Raw genomic sequence first — 6,842 nt, 5'->3', positions numbered from 1 at the left:
CGCGAAAATTCACAATGAATGATTAGTCCTATCAAACTCCGGCCCTCAGTCACCAGCGGCAGCGGAACAACTGACCACGGAGGCGGTTAGACCTGTGACGCAGCAGGGGGTGCTAAGAATTCCTGGCTCCGCTGGACAGGCCGCCATTGGAAACTGACCCTGTCAACGTGTAACGCTAGAACCCTAGCTAGCCACCATACCCTAGCTAGTGAAGCTAGTTTGGCAGTGCTGTTAAAGGAACTAGAGGGTATGAAATGGGATGTCATAGCACTTAGTGAGGTTAGGAGGCTGAATGAGGCATATACTGTACTGAAGGATGGGCATGTACTGTATTGAGGTTTACCGGAGAGGCGCGACAACTAGGAGTAGGTTTCCTTGTCAATAAGTATATAGCGGGCAATATAGATGAATTCTATAGTACTAATGAGAGGGTGGCAGGCATCGTAATTAGGCTTAATACTATTTAATACTTTAATAATAATATAATAGTGCTTTTAATACTATTAACTTAATACTATTAACCAATATAGTTTAGATGCTGTGAGGTGTGCATTAGGAGCACCCTACTTTATAACAAGCGAGTAATTGCTCAATAATGTCCACCAGCACAACCATATGGCTCCACTTGGGTGGAAGTTACTGTGCAGCTACTACCATCCTGCAAACATACTTCTCCTTGGGTGATATCCCCTAAATACATTTGCAGTGCACTTGATTTCACACTTTGCAGCGACTGCTGAATATCACCAAGAAAAATGAATGTTGTTTTACATGTTTATTTGGTCATTTGTGTTTTATTTTGCCTCTGTGATATCAGGTCCGGGGTGCACATTGATGACTTGTAAATATACAAATGCACATATATAAATATATGCTCATAGTAATGGCAGCATATTTAACACACACACACACAAAAAAAAGTAGAATTGTGGGTATGCTGCGAAGGAAGCATGTCCACGTGCAATCTGAGCTTGGAAAAATGAACTCATCAGCAGTCGGAATGCACTGGCAGTATATCCTAAACAAGCACACTTGTGGATATAGCACTGCATTCTTCACAAAATATTTTGAAGAGCCATGGCAAAAACTCACATTGTAAACACACTGCAAGAAGTGGTAACGACATTCATTTTAACACAAACATTAAAAAAAATGAGATGGTGGGTTATCCTGCGAAGGAAACATGTTAATTGGTGTAATTATATCAACATATTATACACATACACACAATGTAAGCATATACTGGGCCTCGAAAACAGTGGAAAGGATTTTGATGCAATCTGCCAGTGTTCCCAGGGCAACATTCAGCTTAAATTAAAAAGCATAATGTGTAAGAAAAAGCATACAAGACCACGAGGATCTCATTAAGTATGACACAAGTCAAATGAAAGGAAATTTCAAGGAATGAACACCAAAAATATTTAGACAATGTTAAAAATTGAATAAATTCATAAAATTGTGGCTGACTCCCAAATAAGAGCAAAAACGTAGCAAATTTAAACATAAGAACTTTAACTGCTATCAAAACCCAAGCCTTCTGTAATTTGTAGATAACGTCAATCTTTCTTGAATGCCTGCCATAATGTGTGCGAGAGTATCAATGAATGAGTGGCTCTTGGCAGTTTGCGCCTCGACCGCAGGCTTAAGTCACTGAAGGAAGTTAAGCGTCCATCAAAATTTATGCGCAAAATTGACCTGGATGAAATCGCCGAAGATTATGCGGATCCCCTCCCTGTTCAGGGACTGGGAGATATAGCTACGCAGTCTAGCCCAGCTCAACTCCAAATTCAACATGACGGTGGGAACAAGCCATCCCGCAGCACCCCAAAATATCAGGCTTTTTACCTCATGCAATGGAACTCCCGCGGTTTTAAAAACCATACAAAAAAAAAAAAGGCTGTGGTTTAGCTCTGGTTAAACCGCATTGAATTGCGTTAGCAATACTTGGGTCTCCCATTTCACATGGGACGGTTATGTCAGAATCAGCCTGCCAGGACCCTAGCAATCACGTTACTCCTATAGGCCACTAAGGCACGTTCATAAGCTTGGTTAAAGCGGGGCTTTAAATGTGGGTTGGCAGGAGCTGCCAACTTGAGTGCCTATATCGTTTCACATGGGACGGCTATGTCATAATCAGCATGCAAGGACCCTGGCATTCACGTTACCCCTATAGGCCACTCAGGTACGTTCATACGGCTTGGTTAAAGCCGTATTCGGCTCGGCTGCGGTTTGAGGTCAAACGTGGCCCTTCCCGGGACGACGCGACGGGCTGAAACCTGGCGCAGCATTGTTAACGCAATAAAAGAGCTAACTTAAGTTAGTATCTCGAGAATTTTAAGCATCCATCACCATTAGTTGCACTCCAAGAACCTGGGGTTGCGGTGAAGCTGTCGGGCTACAACGCATTTCCAACGGAATCCGTCCACCTGCCTTCTTGTCCACAAAGGCTTTACCGCGCAGGAGGTCGATCCCGAACTTGATCTTTCCTATTCGTAAGCGATGGTGATAGTCCCCCCTGTGTCGTACTGACTTACCTGTACACACCTTAATACTGCCCCCTTAAACGTAAGAACATTACGTTCTCGGATGTCTTTAGCAAGGCGCACAGGTAGCAGGTCGCGATCCCCTTCTGACTGTGGGGGATTTCAACGCCTCCAGTCGATTGTGGGGCTATCGCAAGGAAGAGTCGTTTGACAGAAAGCTTTGCGGAACTAATCTCCACGCTGGGCATTACTGTTCCTACTGGCCTCGCCCATCCAACACGTGTGGTTACTCTGTAACCCGGGACACCTGTCCCGATCTTACCTTCACCCGCAGCATAAGACATGCAGACTGGATCAACAACGAGGACACCATTGGCACTGACCACTGCATCAACACACCATAACTCAGGTCTTCCTGTCACTGTGCGGCTTTCCGTAAATCCCTGCCAGCCTACAGTCTGCCCCAAGATGAATATTCTGCCTGGACCCACAGCCTTATCCAAACACTACACAAAAACGATAAGAAAATACAACTCACAGATAAGGTAACGGATGTGAACAACCATCTCCTTTACCTTTGGGAAGCGCGGCGCAGCCTAAGAGATGGCGCTGTCAGAAACATAACAAACTACTCCGCTTGCGATTCACGATCTCACCCAAAAGGCGGCTGAGTATGCTGCTGAGCTCAACGACTCTAACAGGGGGGATCGCTGTAACTCTGCTGCTAGAAAAATGTCTAGTCCCAATACTTGAAGGCTATTCCGCAGCCTCATAGATTCCACTCAAACCCGCACAGAAACACAGAAACATATGCAACGAGCAATTCATTATTTCAACGGCAATACGGACCAACTTGCACAGACTCTACGGGATCAGTATCTGCGTCAAGTCCAAGACCCCGTGGACAGGAATGCCTATGCAGGCAGAGATAATCTGGATATAGATCGTCCATTCCAGCTCCATAATCTGCGGGCAGCTCTTGCTAAAATGAGACGGTACCGCTCCCGGCAGGGACAAGGTTACGGTCAAGTTTTATCCGGAATATGAGTCCCTGCTAAAATATATTAACGCAATCTGGAAAGAAGAAACGCCTCTCCCCCTAGAATGGAAAACAGTGCTTGTAACCTTCATCCCCAAGGCGGACAAGCCGATCAATACCGATCACTTTATCTCCCTAACGTCTTGCGCGGCCAAGCTCACGGAGGCCATGGTTCGCGATCACCTCTCTGAATATCTGGAGGCACGCAATACTTTCGCAGACACGATTTTCGGATTCCGACCTCATAAGTCACACAGGACATTCTCTTTCAACTCAACCACGAGGTGCTCACGCCTGTCGAGCACCCTCACAATGACAAGGTGGTTCTCGCCTTGGATTTGAAGGGTGCCTTGCCTTCGACAACGTGAAACACAGTGTCATCCTCGCTCACCTCAGTGAAACATAATGCAGATACAACATGTTTAAGTACATAAAACAGTTCTTAACGGACCAAAAGTCTTTATCTGCATCCAGGACAAGGGTCACGATCCTTATACTATGGGTACGTGGGGCACGCCAACAGGCGCAGTGCTGTCCCCACTACTCTTTAATTTGGCAATGCTTCATCTCTCTGCCCACTAGATATAGCCAATAAGCGCCCAGTCTCGCTCACTTCCTGCGTAGGCAAGCTCATGAAGCATGTGATCCTATAAACAGACCGCAGGAGTACGCAGAGGACAAAGAGATCTTGCCGACAACTATGCTAGGCTTCAGAGCTAATTTATCCACGCAGGATGTCATGCTTCAGCTCAAAGCAGACTTCATTGATAATGGGAAAGGCACGGGCACCAGAGCAGTGCTAAGGCTAGACCTCACCAAGGCCTTCGATAACGTGACACACGAAGCGGTGGTGGAAGTGCACGGGCATCAGGGTTGGTATAGACAAAATCTTCGGAAACCGCGGAAGAGGCAGCTGTGGCACTAGCTATGCCATAGCTAGCACCGACGCGGATACAACCTTCTCCGATTCTAAATTTACTGCCCGTAGCTTTGCGGGGGGGGGGGGGGGGGGGGCAGAATTTCAACTGCGGCGCAGAAAATACTGAAACTGACTAGGCGACCATACAGAGTCCGGGAAATGAGTCGGCCCACAACATAGCTCGAGGTTTCGTCAACCGAGTCGGTGGGTCCTTCGTATCCATGGGTTACTCCAAGGAGGGGCTGTCATCTTTTCCCGATATCACAAGTCATTACAGATTGGAACGGCACACATGTCCACCACCTGACAAAACGTTGGATAAGGCACAGGAGACCGCTTGGAGGAGTCTCCAGACGAGATTCTTTCTTAACCCATGTCTATTAGCAAAAATGTACCCGGATGACTTTAACCACGCGTGCAGGTTCTGTGGCGAAACAGCCACGTGTGGTCACATACTATGGCAATGTAAAGAAGAACCTCCACCGGAAGATCTAGTACAAATTTCTTCTCTTGAGCAATGGGAGGCGGTTCTGGTCAGCTCGGACCCGGGCATTCAAGCTTTGCCACCGAGTGGGACACTAAGGTCGCCGCCAGCCATGGACTGGATGCCATCTAGAGCGGACCGTCTGCATCTGAATTTTGACGAAATAATGTTTTCCAATCTAATCATCTTCCTGCCCAACTGGCTGAGGTTCAAGGTGTACATCACGCACTGTATGCCAACGACATCACCATTCGGGCAAAAGAGGGCAACATTGGTCAACTGGAGGACCGCCTGCAAACAGTAGAGGACATAGTGTATTGCTATGCTACGTACTGTGGTCTCCAGTGCTCTCAAGAGTCATAATTCGTGCACCTTCGCCCCTCGCCGAGATGCAAGACACCAGTACTTCTCTCTCTGGCTAATGGACCCATACGCGAAGCCACAGAGGTTAGAGTCCTCGGACTGTATTCACCGAAATCGTCGCGCTGACACAACACTAGCTAAGCTTTGCAAGGTTGGCGACCAAGTGGGCCGCATGGTCCGCAGCTTCTCCAACAAGCGGGGGGCCTCAGAAGCAGGGATGCGATGTGACTCGCCATGCTTTTGTGACGAGTCGAATTCTTTATTCGACTCCGTACTTACACTTGCGCAAGCATGATGAAAACATCCTGGAGGTTACTCTTCGCAAGATGATCAAGAGGGCGCTCGGGTGAACACCTATCGGGAGCTACGCGAGGTGCACCTAACTAATCAATACACGCGTCTTGCCCAGACCTTGTCAGGTCGTCGCCTTTTGGACCGGCTACATATACAACACAATAATCACGTTGAGGAAAGGGTACGAGTGCCAGAGTTACGGAGAGGCGCCCTCCGTGTTCGACCCCTTCCTACCAAATGGCCAGAGAAGACCACAATGGACGGCGCACGTCAGGCGCGGGCGAATGCCCTGAACCGCCATTATGGCTCCAAACACAATGTTTTCTATGTGAATAATGCGGGCCTGCACCATTCCAGGGAAGGATGGTACATGGCTGCAGTCGTTCACGAGGAAAGACAGGTGGTCAGCCTCACTTTTAAGGCCCCTAGCGCAATTCCCACGCAGAGGAGGCAGCAATCGCCCTGGCTGCCTCCCACCCTTAATCTAAATTCATCCCATCCGACTCACGAGGGGCCTGTCGAAATTATGAGCTGGGCTGGATAATGCCTACAGCACAACGAATACCTCGGAGAGCAGCTCGGGATTAGGATACCCAGACCCGATTTCTTATTTGGACTCCAGGCCACCAGGGCCTACCAGGGAATGAGGCCGCCAACTCGGCCGCCTGCGCACTCACTAACCGGGTCCCCGGCGTAGACCCTATCGATCTGGACCAGGACACATATCTTCTCTTAACTTTTCAAGAAATCTTTGCCCATTACCAGGACTCGCTCCGTCAGTACCCAGCTCCTCAAGGGGCTAGTGAAAGAGGTCGAAAGACTACTCTTAGACTTTTTACTAATGTATACTGTGCCTAGCAGTACACAAATATTTCGACCCTTCATTTTCTGGCCTCTGCCCTTTCTGTGTAGAGGTGGCTGACACCTTTCGCATGGTCTGGGCATGCCAGATAAATCCTTCTCTTTTACCCATAACCCCTTCCCCTGCCCGAGATGATTGGGAGGCGGCCTTGCTCGGCTGCCTGGATCTAGCGGCACAAGCGCTGGTCCAGCGAGCTTGTGTGGCGGCCCAGACCAATGGGGTCCTGAAATAAGGGACTCCACCTAGTATTGTAAGGGGAGCGGCCCACTAGGGGTGGCTCCCCAAGCAACCTCTCCTTTTGTTATAAACGCTTTCTACCACCATCCCGTGATTGACCTTTGTGATGGTGGGGAAAGGCTGAGTTATAGCGGGCTTGCATTATGCAGCTCGATGATTTC

Source organism: Amblyomma maculatum, chromosome 3, assembly GCF_055883805.1.
Source record: "Amblyomma maculatum isolate TAMU_Amacu chromosome 3, ASM5588380v1, whole genome shotgun sequence".
Lineage (NCBI taxonomy): Eukaryota > Metazoa > Arthropoda > Arachnida > Ixodida > Ixodidae > Amblyomma > Amblyomma maculatum.
The sequence above is the reverse complement of the archived record's forward strand: the minus strand, read 5'-3'. Positions refer to the sequence as shown.